The sequence below is a fragment of the Gossypium raimondii genome, chromosome 8 (assembly GCF_025698545.1).
Source record: "Gossypium raimondii isolate GPD5lz chromosome 8, ASM2569854v1, whole genome shotgun sequence".
Classification (NCBI taxonomy): domain Eukaryota; kingdom Viridiplantae; phylum Streptophyta; class Magnoliopsida; order Malvales; family Malvaceae; genus Gossypium; species Gossypium raimondii.
The window spans coordinates 39,847,998-39,866,267 of NC_068572.1; positions in this window are offsets into that span (position 1 = coordinate 39,847,998).

The following is an 18,270-nucleotide window of genomic DNA, read 5'->3' on the forward strand; positions in this document are numbered from 1 at the left end:
TGTGTTTGGTGAAATTTGGACTAAAATGTATAAAGTATAAAATGTTAGGGGTAAAATGGTAATTTTCCTATTTATGTGTTTTTGGACTAAATTGAATGGAATTATATTTAAATTAGTTTATTTTGAATACGTTTAGACCAAGAACCAAAGAAATCAGAGTTGGATTGGGGAAAAACCAAAGTTGTTGATTAATCTTCCTGTTCCGATTTTCATCGTCCGAGGTAAGTCTATAAGCAAATAAACATCGTTAAATTAGAGTGTATATGAATTTTATATGCTGAATTTAATTGTATGAATTTTCATATTAATATCCGAATGTATAAATGCTTGTAAGATTTGGGTACAAGTTCGATTTAATTGAGATACGGCGTTTGAAAAGCATAGTATGAACCTTAAAGAATAATTAGGATTTCCTATATATGAATTATGTGTAAGACCGAATTTGTATCAGTGATATTCGGGCTCTGTGCCTAGCAGGCTTTATGCCTGTAAATTATATCAGGCTTTATACCTAGTAGGCTTCGTGCTGGTGTACCATATCAGGCTATATGCCTAGCAGGCTTCGTGCCGGTGTGTCATATCTGGTTTTGTGCCTAGAAGGCTTTATGTCGATGTGGTATCATATGTGATGTTTAATTACCTATTTGATAATTAGGTAAGTAAGTTATTTTTATATATAACAAAAATGATGCATAATGCTATTATAAATATATGAGTGTATATGAAAGGTATGTTCAGCCTTATGTTAATTTTAGGTATATGATTGGAAGCTTGTGTATAAACGATTAGCCATGAAAAAATGATTTGAGATTTGTGAATGTATTAGTAATGTTTATATATGTGTATATTCGGCCTTGATAAATTTCTTATGAAATTATATGTTATATATATATATATATATATATATATATTTGCTTAAGGCTTACTAAGCTAAGTTAGCTTACTTTGTATATTTATTTGTCATTGTTTTTTTTTTTAGATTTTGGAGGTCGTTACGCGCTCGGGGATCGTAAGCAAAGTCTATCACACTATCGACTATTTATTTCAGTATTTTACTAAGTTGAATTTTGGGCTTATGGCATGTATAGCATAGATGAAATATTTGATTTTGGGACTTGTATATGTATATAGCCATGCGAAAATGGCTTATCTTTGATCATTAGATTTAGGCTCGATTTTATGAGTTCTTTTTCAAATGTTTTATGTGTTTGCTTTTGGCAATTTGGTTATGACTTATTTATATGTGGAATATGGTTGCTATGTCTCGTTAATGATGTGGTGAATGAATTGATATATATATCATATGTGTGGTATGTATGGATTTAGTAACTAATTGGGTTGGTTGATTATAAGTTTGAATGTATAGGTCATTTTGTTTCGGCTTGTATTGATAATGTATTTGAGTATATATTGGTTATATACGTTTGATTGTTAAATAATAAGCGATAAATGTGTTTCATAATTCTTTTTATATTAATCAAACAGGTAAATGATGGATATGGTTTAAGTATGTTTTGGCTAGTTATTTTTTTATGGATAGTTAAAAGGTTAAGTTGGTGCTAATGTTAAAATAGGTATGTGTACATGTGTGTTATAAATTCGGTTACTATATTGGTCAATTATGATAATTATATGATTTGATAATAGGGTGACGAATAAATGATTAGTTAAAAGAATGTGATATGAAATTCTTGCATACTAATTTACATATCTAATTAGGTGTACAATGAGATGTTGTTTGTATTTTAATTTTTAAAATATGGCTCTTGATTTTATGATAAAATGCACTATATACATATTTATATAAGCTTTATTGGTATGTTCGGTCATGTGTATATTATTATGATTTCATATCTAATTGACTATTATTATTATAATAAGAAAATTTGTTCGGTTGGTTTTGTTATATGCTAGTGTAGAATTAATAATTAATATGTAAATATTTGAATTAATAATTAATATGGGAATATTCGGCAATAGAAATAGTATGTCTGCTTATGTATTATATATATTTGATATATACTCAATATATGATATGTTTAGATAGATGCCGGATTATGTTTCAACTATGCAATGCTTTAGAATTTTATGATTTTTTTATATATAAATTTGACATTTGATTAAGTTTCGAACTTTGATGTGATTAAATTTTGAGTTGCGAAATGAATTTCTGTATGAACTGTGATATGTCCGGTAATGCTTCGTAACCCTAATCCAGCGATAGACTCGGGTTAGGGGTGTTACATATTACAAATGTTCGCCGATTTATGATCGCAGCCTCCAACACAGCTTGCGGACCTATGTTCCAAACTAATATTATAAAGGCTCACCGGTTTATGATCGCAACCTCCGAAACAACTAGCGGACCTACGGTCCCAACTGATACTTAAAGGTTAGTTGAGTTAAGCTCGCTATCTGAATTATTTGAGTTAGTAGAGTTAAGCTCACAACTCCCAAACAGCTAGCGGACCTACGTTCCGAGCTGATACTTAAAGGTTAGCTGAGTTAAGCTTGCAATTTGAATTATCTGAGTTGGAAGAGTTAAGCTCACAACTCCCAAATAGCTAGCTAACCTATGTTCCCAACTAATGCTCAAGGTTAGCTAATTTAAGATCGCAACCTAATTTCCTTTGAGTTTGCTGATTTAATATCGTAATTCCTATACAGCTTGCGTATTTATGTTCTGAGTTAACGTTCAAGGGTTATTTAAGACCATTTGAATCGAGGTTGATGATAAGTCACCTAAAACAAAGCCATTGAATTGTACTAAGGCAATTGAAGGTTTCTGAGAGTGTATTTAAAAATTTGCTTAAGTTCATTTCCTTGTTACTAGCAATATTGTTATGCGAAAAGATGAAATAATTTTGCAAAAAGATATAATGTCATAACAGTAATAAATAAACTTGAAATTTTTCAAGGCTCAAACTTTCAGTTCATATTTGAAAAGCAAATACCAAAGTACAATCATTTAGGGCACATCATTATCCCCTTCAGGGTCACTCGGGACATCACTCTCCCCCTTCCTCCTTCAACAGCTTTATTATTGTCATTATCATTAGCAAGGATAGTGTTGGTTTCAACTGGGTTATCCAAGTAAAAATCCTTCGAATTCTTCTATTTGGACTTGAAATCTTCCCAAGCAGCTTCCAAAGGGGAGCATAGATCGAAACCCAATTGATCCTCATTTACATCGCAGAGTGCATTGAGATCAACTCTGTGAACATCAAAAGGGCCACCCAAAACTTGGGTATGCAACCATATTTTAGCCTTAAGCCCATGAAGGAAATTGTTAAAGTTTTCAAGGGTTTCATTCTTAAAATTTTCTAAGGCCTCTGCTTGCTTTCGCTCAAAGCTCACTATTACAGTCTTATGCTTTTTAACAGTTCTGTTTATAGTAGCCCTTTGCCCTTCAGTCATTTTCTCTATCTTAGCATTCATAGCCTCTTTGCCTTCTTTTTCAGCTATCACTTCCTCCAATAACTTCTCGATTTTGCATTCAACAGACCATAGATGCTCGGTGAGGTCCTTATTCTGCCTGTAAAGTTCTTTATTCTCTTCTCTCATCTTGGAGTACAGCTCGCGAGCTCTCTCCAAGGCTTCCTTAGTATCCTAAAAATTATCTTTGAGCTCTCTCTTGGTGGCCTCAGCTCCACTAATGCCTTCACTAAAGCCTAAGATGACCATGCTAGCCTTAGCCACTTGATGACCCAGCGAAGCACATTTTCTTCTTAACAGTTTCTAGCAAAGAAGCTTTCAACTTGTTGGTCACGTCGCTGGGATTGTAAGGGAATTCCTGAGCATTCAGATACTCGCGCCATGAGAATAGCTCGCCACCCTTAACATTTAAACCAACCTCGCCTAATAGTTCATCAGCATGGGGCAAAGAAGAAGAATAGTAATCAACGAACTTACATGAGCTATAGATGGCGAGCTCCCAAAGGGAAAAGTAGAAATAACAACCATCATAACAAAAAGCCTAGCGTGATCTGTTCTCTTTTTACGGTGTTGCTCTAGTCTTCCACTATCTCTTTCTTCTTCACTACTTATGACCACGTTCACAGACCTCACATTAGTTCTACTCTTATTGCGCATGTCCAACATAAAAGCTCGCACATCCATATATTCATAAATTTTGTGGGACAGGCTTGTGGTTTCCTCTAAGTTATCTCAGAAACTGCGAGTTGTGCCTGTACCATTAACAATTCCAAGATCAACAGTAGCAGTAATCAAATTAGTGTTCGCACCACTTTCTTCATGCAATGAGGGCACTAAGATCCATAGACGAGGCTTCATCTTATAGTAAATATAAAAGAAGTTCATTGGTTCAACTTTATATCCTGTTAATATTAAGCCTAGATCGTCTTTGGCCCCAAGGGGCCACGTAAATCTTTCAGGCTGCACCCCAACTGTCTTAGCTGCTTCTCTACTATCACCCTATCTCTACTCATTGGGGCTAAAGCCTTCCAAATAGTACTGTAATACATTCCTCACAGTTAAGAGATCCTCTAGAACTAGAGTACGACCATTGCGAAGCCTTTGAAATTGGGCTAAGCCATCCCTTTTTGTAATGATTCGCTTGAACAAGCACAGACCCTTGCTCGGTGGGCACCACTCGATTTGATAATCAAACCTATTAGCAAGATTACACTTCACCCGAATGTATTTTCCCCAATTCAAATGGAGATTAGAACTCCTGTTAGAGATGATGGACTCAACAACTTCGCGAGAGGTGAAATAGTAAAAGCCTGATGACTTCTCTCGGTTATGGGCCTTAAGTTGGTATAAACATTGAAAAAGGTGAGTAGTGGTACCTTGTTGTGCTGACAGCAATCGATGAAGTAGGCTATCGCTATCCACTAAGAAAACCTAGGAATCTGACCAAGGGCGATCCTGTAGTCTTAGAGAAGATGACAGAAGAAACAGTTAAGGGGCAAATAGAATTTGGCTTCCAAATAATTGAGGGGGAATGGAAAACTGCCATCACCGGTATCACTCAACCTGTGTGACTCTTCAGGAATAGAAAATTTGTATGCGAAATTGAGGATTTTAATCCCTCGTACAGCCAAAGTTTGACATATTTCTTTATTTTTCGTAGTACAGACGTAGAAATTGGCCTCAATGAGGACCTTCGATATTCGTTCTCGTGGTGGATAACTGGGAATTATTCGACCGCCAACTCCTTTGACTCTTACCATGGTTTCAATGAAAGAAGAAAACAAATACCTAAGATAAAAAATTTTACAAGATTTTCATTGAAGAAAGGATTTAACCAATCCCAATTACAGAAAATGCTAAGTTTGTGAGTTTTAGGGCTTCCAAAATCCCCATTTTAAAGAGTTTCTTTCCCACGCACTTTAACGATTAAAATAACCGGGGATTAACAACGACCAAATACAGATAGAAATAATCCACTCCTGCACGTGGCGAGACAAATGTCATATATCAGTGATTACATCATGTTCCACAAGTCGTGCAAATTCGATGTGAAGGCTCTAAGAAACGCCACTTTATAACCCTTCTTAGACCTAATAGGGAGGACTAAATTGTTATGTATTTTTTATTAAAAGCTCGAGACTCAAGCATAACTCGAATTACCTATTCACAACTTGTGCATAGGCCCTACCAGTTGGATGCATATAGGTCTCATAGTGGGGGTTCGCTAGAAGAGCTCGCGAAGGTGGTTCGTGAGCCTAGTTCACATACTCTAGGGAGTTCACGTGTAGAGATCACGAAGTACAATAGGAAGACTAGTGAATACGTGTTAAGTCTAGATTAGTACACACGTTAACATGCATTGAGCCTACCTAGAACGTCAATTCCATGAACAATAACCGTGTATATAAATACTCGATTATAGGACATAGTAGAAAAACACTCAACAATTGGTGCGGTGAGCGTGAACTAACTTTTAATCAATAGATTTCTTTCAGTTTGAAAAATTACAATGGCTCACCCAAATGAAAATTTCCTCATTAATCTTTCATCCGAATAAGCGGAGCCTCAGGTTTTGACAGCCAACCTACTGAGACAGACTTGTTTGCTAGCTAGTTTGTTGACCGGTCAAAAAAACTAGATTGTGTAGCTTACTTGGGAGTTTCAAGCCCATTTGACTTAAACATTCCTTCTGGGCATGGACCACCACTTTATTCTAGTCAAGAAGCATCATCACAGTATTTTCTTGTTCTTCAAGAGCAAATGAGGGTGATGAAGGAAAAATGGCTTTGCAGAATGCACAGTTTGAACAACAAAAAACTTTCCTACAGAAGCCATTAAAGCAGAATGAGAAGCTCAAAAGAAATGTACAATATGATAACTCTAATTTTCATGATAATGTAACCATGCAGGAAGAAGGTCTAAGCTTGCATACAAAAGAATGACAGAATAGGATGGATGCATTACCACGAAATGTGAGGGCATTACATCCTAAGTCTTAGGACATAGACTGGTTTTTCTGTTCCAACAATCTTTTGTCCCCAGAGATAGGAATAGTGAGTTTACCACCCGATTTTAAGGACTCGAAGGATATGTTTGAAGGAAGGAAGGATTGGTACTTGTCCCTTCTCAATGGCTTTATTCGAAGTTTTTCTCAATTGGGTCAGATATTTTTGGGAAAGTTCAAAACCAATAGGACAATCATGAGCACTCTTATAAGATTAATGTTTGTGAATAAAAAAAGAGAAGAAGAGTCTCTCTAGGACTATGTGAAATGATTTCATGCGGCAACACTGAACATGAAAAACCTTAAAGGCCAGTAGGCCGTCGATGTTTTTATTATGAGAGTACAGGATAAACACGTACAATATTCCTTCATTGATACTCAAAGTTTGGCGGACTTATATGAACGAACCTACAAGTTCATAGAAGCAGAATAGATGAAAAGGGTGATGCGTGCCACATTTCAAAGAGATGCCAAACAATTCAGAAATAGAGAATGAGCTCGCAGTAGACAGGGACTGCCCAATCAGGCTTTGCGTACAGGAAGCGATAGACAGTATAGAACGCAGTCGCAAAATGATTCACCCAGGACTCCTTAGAGATTTTAGCGTGAACATACAAGGAAGTACATCCCTCAAGGAAAGTTTGAAGTCTATACTCCTTTGAACACTACCTGTGCTTATATTTTGAACTAGGTGAAGAGTTTAGGCATATTGCCCAATCTATCTCTTATGAGGCACAGTACAAGGAGGTCAAATTTAAGAGATAGGTGTGCTTTCTATAATGACGTGGGTCACAAAACTAAGGATTGTTTTACTTTGAAGGATGCTATTAAGGAGGCGGTGAGGAATGGAAAGCTCGCAGAGTTTGTGGATCAAGGTACTACTTAGTAGGGTTAGAGTTCTCATGGCGATCCCAAGGGTAAGCAGAAGGTTAAAGGTACTATTTATGTGATTGTGGGCACATATGAGCATTGGGTAGGTTCTAATGTAAAAAAGAAAGCTCACATGAGGAGTATAATGTCAGTTATGCACCTAAGAGACGATGTTAGCAGGGAAAGTGAAATGTTAAGTTTGGTAATGATGATAAAGAATTAGTGTGTGACGAGGAAGGAAATGGCCTAATGGTTGTATCTACAACGGTCACATGTTTTGAAGTTAAGAGAATACTTATTAACAATAGGAGTGCAGTGCAGGTTCTGACCTGAGAGGCTTATCAAAAGTTGGGATTGAAGGAACAAGTTTTATCTAAGGCTAGGCCATTGTATGGTTTTGCAAACCATCCAGTCGAGGTGAAAGGTTCTATCACTTTACCGACCTTGGGAGACGATAAGCATACGAGTACAAAGTATGTTCAATTTTTTGTTGTAAACCATTCTATGATATATAACGCCATTTTTGAATGTCCGATAATGAAGATGGCAAAGATGGCGGTAGCAACATTTTCTATGAAAGTCAAGTTCCCAACGAGGATAAGGGTCGAGTTCATGCGATCCGACCAGCAAACAGCAAGGCAATATCATATGTTGTCTGTAAGACAAAAGCGAGAACCCGCATCCGAATGATAGAGTTCGCAGCAATTAAGGTCAAGTAATTAAACCTTAGACTTGGACAACCTAGATGCAAGGAATGAAGAAAGAAGTAAGAAGCCTGAAGTGGCAGAGTACACCGAGACTTTGCAGCTATTCTATGACGACGAGGAAAGGATAATAAGGATTTCATCAACGTTGCCACCTGAAGAAAATTGCACTTTGGTTCAGTGTTTAAAGGCAAACTCTGATTTTTTGCCTATTTAGCAGTAGATATGCCAAGGATAGACCCATAAGTAATTGTCCATAGACTAAATGTGCTCCCTAAAGCGAAGCCAGTTAAATAGAAAAAGAGGAGGTTTGCTATGCAGGTAGTGGAAGCTGTAAGGCAGGAGATAGCTAAATTGTTGCTAGCAAGGTTTATTAGGGAAGTTAAATATACAGACTGGGTTTCAAATGTAGTCATGGTAAAAAAGGCGAGAGACAAGTGAAGGATGTGCATTGATTTTACCAACCTAAACAAGGTGTGCCCCAAAGACAATTTCCCTTTGCCTTTGATTGGTCGTCTAGTTGATGCTTCTTCTGGTCACAGGTTCATGAGTTTTGTTATGTATTTCTGATTACCAGTCCGAGACCCAAGCAAAATTCGGATTACCTACCTGCAACCCACATATAGGCCTTATTAGTTGGATGCACGTAGATCTCACAGTGGGGGTTCGTCAAAAGGGCTCACGAAGGTGGTTCGAGAGCCTAGTTCGCATACACCAGGGAGTTCGCGTGTAGAGATCGTGAAGTACAATAGGCAGACTGGTGAATACGTGTTAAGTCTAGAGTAGTACACGTGTCAGCATGCATGGAGCCTACCTAGAATGTTAGTTCCATAACAGTAACCGTGTATATAAATACTTGATTATCCTCTTCAATAGGATACAGTAGAAAAATACTCAACACATGGACTACATTTTAAGTTTGCAAGATCATGAGATTGCTTTAAAACTACATTTTTTTTTTGTTTCATGGTGGAACTAGTTGGCTGATGTGGAGATCAAAATTGTAGAGTTTATCTAATTCATTTCGATTGTTGCATTGGTCTTGGTTCCTCCCTTCATCAATATATATATAAATATTATATAACATCAAGAATGAGGACATGTGATTTGAGGAAATTAAGGAAAATGTTGTAAATATGATTAGTAATTGTTATACCTTCAAGCATTAATAAGGTCAGTTGATGTTAGGATATTTGGAGAACATGAATTAATAAGGATAATATTGGACCAGAGACACAAATAACAAGAATTATCCACCAGATACTTGGAGAATAAAAATAAATAAAGGATAGTATTGGGTAAAACAATATAGTATAAAGTCAGCCCACTATGTTAAGATACTTAGATAAAAAGAATAAATAAGGGACAGCGTTGGACAAAAAAGACACATCACAAGTATTATCCACCACCCAATATAATATAAAACTAACCCATTAGGATATTTGGAGAAGAAAAATAAATAGAGTGTTGAATGAAAAGAGACAAATCACGAATATTATCCCCCTGAGCTTATCGCCTTCCTCTACCTTATTTCGCTTTCCTTTTTCATTACAAAATCTTTAATCCTAGTTAAATTTTAAAACCACTCCCTTAGGTTTTAGTCTCAAAGCTATAGATTTTCTTTCTTTTTTTCTTTTTTTCTTTTTGCAATTTTTAAATTACCACTTTGAAATTATAAACTTCAAAAACATTTTTAACAAAAAAAAAACCCCTTTTAGATAGAAATTATGTGAGAGCCATTATTTAGATTAGCTTCAATGACACATTTGTATACTGAATTAGCTAAACAAAAAGAAAGAGAAAAGTTCTAATAATAGGTTAAGCATTGAATTTGGCAGTGTGAGAGGAATATATTTTGGGCTTATCCAACCCTACAAAATTGGATGGATGAATTAAGTTGTCTTTGCAAGATGGCAAAGGCCAGGACACTATATAGCAACATTTCATTAAAAAGCAGAATGGAACCAAACAAAAAGACTATCTACTTGGCCTTCCCATATCCATCAGAATCTCCATTGCCTAGCCAGTAGCTGCATCATACATTACATGCTCTATCACACAACCAAAAACATATTATTTTAGTTGGACTCGGGATGTGACTTTCATATATACGAGCATATTAGATTTTTTTTTATAAGTTTTTTTTATGTATTCAAAGAGTTCTCAAAAAATTATTTGGATGGATGAAATTGGAAATTTACCATTAAGGTCGAGATAAAAATATAAAAATATAAAATTTAGATGCTGAAATTATTTTATATTATTAAAATTAGGTAAAAGTAGTAATAGTGAGACAGTGACGGTTAATCTTTATTGAAGTAGAGAAGGATGTCATAGCCATAAAGTCATAAATTTCACATCAATTGTATACTAAAGTTTGATGTTTTAAGCCGTGAGACATTTTTTCGATAAAAAAACATAAAACACAATAAGTTGTAAGTTGATGCGAAAAATGCATAGCTATTTCATCATCCACCACAATTGACATAAATATCGTATATATGCCAAAATGATATTGACAAAAGTATCTTAACCATTTTTAAATGATCACGTCATCAAAATTTTTAAAAAAATTTAATTTATCAAAAAACTTTAAAAATAGTAAATTATATAAATATTCACTCAATTATTAGAAAATCTTTTATTAAGTGATTCAATTTTAAAAATTATAAAATAATTACTTAATTTATCATTTTAATTTTTTAAATCTAAAATCATTAAAATACTAACAATTTGTTGACATGGAAGTTAAGTTAATGACATGTGGCTTTTAATCATTAATTTTTTCCACATTATTTCCAAATCATTTTAAATCCAAAATGGTCTGTTTTGGGTGAGGCTCTAATTTCATTTTCTTTAAACGAGTCGACTCACAAGTTAAAACCTTCCATGAACGAGTTATCAAAGTTCTTAAAACACATGGAAGTCAAATATATACTCATCAATCAGCTGGTTTAAAGAAGATGAAACTGGAGCTTATAATATATATATATATATATATATATAATGATTTGGAAATCATGTGGAAAAATTAATGGTTAAAAATTACATGTCATTAACTTAGTTGCCATATTAGCAAACTATTACACCATGTGCCATTACACCCATATTTCGTGGGCCCCACTTAATCCTGTGTTTGGTTAGGTGTAATGCCCTAATACGGGCCTATTACATTACGGACGTATTCCCAAAATTCCCTGCTTCAGCACCGATTTGTATTCCCTTCCAAAAGTAAGGATTAGCTATTCAGTCTCTGTTTTACCCTCCCAAGCCAAAATCGACCTCCACCCTCTCCCTCCCAACATCAATAGAAGCTGCCAGCGAACCAAACCTTCACCCGCTCCCGTTTCACTTTCATCTTGGCATCTTTCGCCGACTCCACCGTCTCAGATCTCCGGCCCAATTGAAGCGGCAATTGAAGCTGCAATTTCTTGTAGCTTCTATTTTCTCCTGTAAGGGAAGTGTGGTTGTAGTGGCTTCCCAAATATATAGGCCTGTGAGTAATCTCTATTTTTTTGCTCTTTGCATGCATTTTTAATGGGTGTTATTGCAATTTTTTTTATAAATATGATTAGTCTTTGGTGCGATTGTTTCAGGTCATTAGTTTCTTGGTAAATCGGCATTTCGTTTCTTGCTGGTTATGATTTTTTTTCATTACCGAAGCTAGGATAGAGAAAATTTTGGGCTGGAAATGTATTTACTGTTTTTTATGCTTTATTTTGTTCGTATTTGTGCTTTTTGGGAGAAACTTGGGCTTTCTTGTATAAATACTTTGTCCAGGAAAATAAGATGCTTTTTCTAAACCCTCGTTTTGTGGTGTCAGGTTTTGTGTTAACTAAATACTTTATACTTCTGCTATTGAGGAACAGAAAGTGCAGCACTCTCTTAGACCATATTTGGACCATTATCAGGTTATTTGTTTGCATTTTTTGATACTGTATTACTTATCAAAGTGTTTTGAATCATGTTTGTAAACTTATGTCTCTGCATTATCATTCTATCTTGTATCTGTTATTGTATTTCTCCTCGTTGTTTGCTTCCTGCAATATTACCTTTTTTATTCTTTTCTGGTGTTATTCTTTGTTCATGATTCACATATTACTAGCTAGTGTTTTCTTTTTAATGGAGAAGCAATTATTTTTCTCTAAGGATTAAATACTTTCTGAACTTCATTAGACTGATATTTGAACATTCTATCATTTTTTTAAAGCCCTCTGGATCTTAATTTAAATGTGACCGATATCATGTCATTCAATCCTTATTTGGTCCTTTTTAAGAATAATATGTTAATGAAATACGAGAGGTGCACTTCGGACAACAATTTGGCGTGATTTTGCTTATTGGTTCGGTTGTTGTTTTGTGTACTTCTGGTTATAAAAGAAAAACTTTGATTTAGGATTAATGATGATCTTAAACATAATTTTCTTTGTGGATCCGATATTATTTAGGTTGATGCAAGTAGTGGAGTGGGTAATGGTATCGTGCAGGTTGGAAAATGTTCCACATAGGAATGTTTAGGAGCTAAACATTTCCAAAAGAAAGTGCTTTTGATGTATGGGTTTAGATAATATCTTGATGACTAAGTGGAGTATGAATTTTGATTTACATGTGTGCAGATTGAAAAAGTCTCAGGGCCATTAATTATTGATTGGGTGATTGGTCAGCATACTCACATACTGGAATGGACAAGAAGAGCATTGGAACTTGAGGCTAGTTCCATAGTAGGATTATGTTAATTTATTCTTTTTACGTATAGTAGGATGGTATCAATTCATCTTGAGATCTGTATAGATTTGTACTGTACATGGTTATGAATTTTTGAGACAAAAGTGAGAAAATGAAACATTTGATAGACTCATATTGACAACTGAAGTTGTTGACTTATTTTTTTCTTGGTCTGTAGCTCTTATTTGTTGTGTCTTTGATGTTGTTTAATTTTCCTCTTTTTTTGTGTTCATTGCTCAGACTCACACATATTTTCTTTCTTCTTGCCTCTATTCTTTGCTTTCTCCCTCTAAAAATATTGGTCACAAATCCCTTTGGTTTTATTTTCTTGAGCTACTTTTGTCAATGAGTGACAGAAGATGATGATTTTGACCTACCTTTCAAGCCAAGGTGGTTGTTTGTATCCTTAATTGGATTTGATGCTGATATATGATAACATGTTTGAATATATGAAATATAAGTATCATGTGTTTGTCTTACTAACAGACAGTTATCATGAGTTGTTTCAAATTAAAATTGTCGGAACTCTGGAATAATGGTTAAACCACATCTTACTTTTTGTAATGTGCAGGATTGGGAGCCGTTGTCATTTCATCAAAGGCAGGAAGCATCAATAGTTGAAGTTTTTAGGATATTGGAGGAGGTAAGCCATTTCTGGATTTAGGGCCTGTAATTCTCTTATGTGTTTTTTATATGTGGGAATTTCCATATCCATAGATTGCTCTTTGATGCAATAGATATCTTTACCTTAGGAATCTCACCCTTACTAAGTTTCATGAGTGCTAAATAAAAGCTGTAAATGCACCTTCAACCAGGAAAGATAGTAATAACTTTTTTCATGTATTTGAATTCTATTATTTTATATTTAAATTGTAATAATTGAATCTCATTTGCTTAGTTGTATTTGCGGTTTATGGTTAATTGTAACGACAGGTACTATTAAATCCATAGTTATCTGTTAAATCGATTCCCTCCGTTATTTATGTGTCTTGTTGGCGTTTTGTCTATATTTGGGTCATAGATCTTGACTTGCTGACAATGCCTTTTTAATGCTGTTTATAGTGATTGATTTTTCTTTTACATCTACTCCTGTTTGTGCAAAGTACTGTGTGAAGTGTATATGTTGGTGTTTTTAATCAAATAAGTTGGTTCTTTCACATGCCATATTCAATATCTTGAATGGGAGTCTTCAAATGGTATGGGAGACTGCTTTGGGGAAATATATGGAGATTTAAGACAAAAATTCAATTGTAATGTCGTAGTTGATGCACGACTTTCCTCTACATAACGGACTTTCAAAGTTAAACTATTTTATCTAGTTCTCATTTGGAGACCATGATATCTTTTTAAAATTATTTCAAAATATTTTTAAAATACTCGCTCTATTATTATTATTATTTGAATAAACTTAACATTTTTGTCTGTTGATATACTATTTGCAGGCTCTAGTGCATTTTAAAGGGTAATTATATTATTATAGATAATCTGCTCCAAATAATTTATAAAGATATTTTTGGAATAATTGATATCCAAAAAGAGATTAAAAAAAAGAATGACATGGAAAAAGCAACATTGTACCTTACTACGACATCGTACTTCCCCTTACTACGACCACCTTACTGCCATATACGCAAGAGATTAAGCGACTGGGAAAGATGCTCAAACAGCCGCTGATGTTCTTGAAGAAATAAATGCTCAGGGTGTACCTACTACAGATATGAATGAAGAAAGAAACGAATTCTATGACAGCGAAGCTGATGTCTCTTTGGATGACATGGATGTTTCTGTTACGGAGCCGCGACGAGATAGAAACCAAGGGGGTTCCTCATCTTCAAACAAGAAAAAGAATAATTCTGATGCAGGTGATAATATTTTTCTTCATTTAATGAGGCTGCCACTTTATTGGCCAAAAACATGCGGGCCATTGTTGAACAAATCAGTAGGAGTATTGCCTCCAATGTGGTAGTTCAACAGAAGTCAGAAGAATTCCAGATCATCCAAGAAAAAGCTACAAATTTATATTCAACCTTATGTGAAATAGAACGTTTAACAGTGGATGAGCGGTATCGAGCATTGAGTAAAATTCCAGATCATCCAACTTAAATGCTCGTTTTCTTTAGTTTACCTTCTGATGTGTGGTTGGAATGGGTCAGAAGATTTCTTGCTGACCATTAAACTTCTTATTTCTGTTGATGATATTTTCGTAACTTTTTCTGTTTGTAATATTTGGGATGGTATGTCATTACAATCTTCTAACTTTTTAGTGTTCTAAAACTGTATAACATATGGATTATGACATAGAATTTCATGAATTTCATTTAACCTTTTGTTAAAATATGAAAATTATATTTATGCAAAATATAATTCTCAAGTTATTTATTACTTGGTAATATTTTTTATTGTAGAATAATTAAATTATTTGTTCCACTAATGATATTTTAGCACATTAAAATATGTATTGCAGTTTAAAAATAATAAAGTAGATTATAAATTATTTTAATAATAATTATTTTAAATTATATTTTATAGTATTATATATTATGATTTTAGTAAATTCATATAAGAATATTTAATACTAATAATTTTATCAAATTATATATTTTATTAAATTATATTTAATAATAATTATTTTAAATTATTTTTATAGTATTATATATTATGATTTTAGTAAATTCATATATTTTATTAAATTATATATTTTATTAAATTATATTTAATAATTATGTTAAAATATGATTAAATTATTTATTATTTATATTAATAATCTTATTAAAATTTAATAACAATAATCATCTACCTAAAAAATTACGCTAAGGGTATTCTAGTCATTTTAGTTTTTTTCCTTATGCTATTACACCTCTATTCCATTCAACCAAACACAAGAATATCATTACGCCTCTATTCCATTCCATTCAACCAAACAAAAGAATTACCTATTACGCCTCTATTCCATTACACCTTTATTCCATTACAGCGAACCAAACGTGCCATTAGTATTTTAACGGTTTTGGACTAGAAAATAAAATGATAAGTCTAATGATGTTTTGTAATATTTTAAAATTAAATAATCTAAAAAGAACTTTTATCAACATTTATGTAATTACATAATAATAAAAAAGTGACAACATTTTTGGTTCACCGTATTGGAATAGAGGCGTAATGGATTAAAGGCGTAATGGATTAGAGGTGTAATGGAATAGAGGCGTAATAGCAAATCAATTGTTTGGTTGAATGTAATGGAATAGAGGCATAATAGTAATCTTGTGTTTGGTTGAATGGAATAGAGGTGTAATAGTATAATGGAAAAAACTAAAATGACTAGAATACCCTTACCATAAATTTGTTTAGGTAAATGATTATTGTTATTGTTATTTAAATTTTAATAAGATTATTAATATCAATAATAAATAATTTAATCATATTTAAACATAATTATTATTAAATATATTATAATTAAAATATATAATTTAATAAAATTATTAATAATTAACATTCTTATATGAATTTACTCAAATCATAATATATGATACTATAAAAGATAATTTAACATAATTATTATTAAATATAATTTAATTAAAATATATAATTTAATAAAATTCTTAATATTAAATATTCTTATATGAATTTACTAAAATCATAATATATAATAATATAAAATATAATTTAAAATGATTATTATTAAATATAATTTAATAAAATATATAATTTAATAAAATTCTTAATATTAAATATTCTTATATGAATTTACTAAAATCATAATATATAATACTAAAATCATAATATATATAATTTGAATGAATGCAAATGATTCACTATGAATGTTTCATTTATAAGATCTCCTTAACAGTAACTTCTTCCTAGATAAAAATTGAAAACAATAGCAAACAAATAATTCAAAGGATTTTTTCATTGATTTTATAAATGTTAATTGGGGGAAACAACTCCAAAAATCATCATATGTTATAAAAAATTCAGCATTTATGAGCTAAACAAAGGAGCTTGATGATATCCCAATATACAGGTTTATACAAACTTGATAGCAATCTTCCATCAAAAGTGTAAGATAAGAGATGGTGACATTTTGGTAAGATAAAGGTTCCAGGACAACTTATCGCCCCAAAAGCGCAACACGATCCTTCTGTACTGCCTGTGTCAGGTTGATGTCAAAGAGTTTGAATCGTATAGGCATCTCCATCTCATAGAAGGGGTTCTTCAAAACATAATCTGTGTAGAGCTCATAAACAACTTTCAAGAGAGCCTCCATGTGCTGTGTCCCAGGTTCACAAACTACAAAGAACTTTGTCCCTGAAAATCATAACATGCATATTTGCAAAATCAACAGTGTAGAGAATTCATCGAGTGGTTATTTAGAATCCATTTAAAGGAGAGAATTCATATTTGAACATGAGTTTGAAGAAGATGAAGTATAGAACTTATGTCTTATTATCTTTATGCATAAGGAAATACCAATCTTGATGCTTAAACTAATATGGAAGAAGATGAAGTATAGAAGGTTTTTGGATAGTTTATGCCACGTATTAAATAAGTTTCTCAAAAAATATGAAAATTGTGAAGTCACTAAGAATTGCAGCTGCTATTGTCTGCCATCAATCAAATCAAAGATAAACTCATGTGGGATTCTAATCTAATCAGTTTCCATTATCCAATACACTCTTCAAGGTTACAATGTAAAATAGTATCTTCATCTAAAGCATTCAAAATCAAGAATAAAGTTGCAAACAATTGCAGTTAAAACTTTTTAAGGTATGAGTGGCATACAAGTTACAAACACTCTCAAGAGGCCTCAGGCAGGTAATGTCTCCCTTAGGTTCGTTAATGACATGTGGGAGGCTAGTGGTAGATTATGAGCTTCAAAGAATATATAATTATTAGTGTTTTACAGTACATCTCATTACCAAAACCATAAAACAATCAGTTAGAAGTTTCAATTACAAAATATACCCTTCAATCACCAAAACCATAAAACAATAAAACAATTTGTTTAACAAGTGAGACCAACTCAGTCAAAGGCATTATATTAGTATGGATAGATAGGTATTCAAAATTAGAAGAAGTATAATCAACTCAATATCAAAGCAATATACTAGTCTAGAATTAGAAATTTGGGACCTATCATGTCTAAATGATAAATTTATGAAGAAACAATAACCCATTCCAAAGAAAGTTCCATGGTCATTATATTTTCAACAGCATGCAATACATCAAAGCATCTTGAAGTTCTTGAATTTAACATGAGTGAAAGTAATTCAAGATTGAACTTTTTTAAAAGTACCTTTTCCAATCTGAGCTTTAAAGTTAACTGTGTTAATAGAAATCCCTTCAGCCTCAGCTATAGCGTCTACCATCATAAAACCCACCTATTGGCAAAAAAATGAAACAAAAAAAAATCATTAAAAGAACATTAAATTCGTTAAAAAATTAAAATGAGGACGTATTAATACGTTGTGGCGGGTGCCATTGAATTTCTTGCCGGGATTACCGAGACTGACGATGAGCCACGGCTTGCGAGGC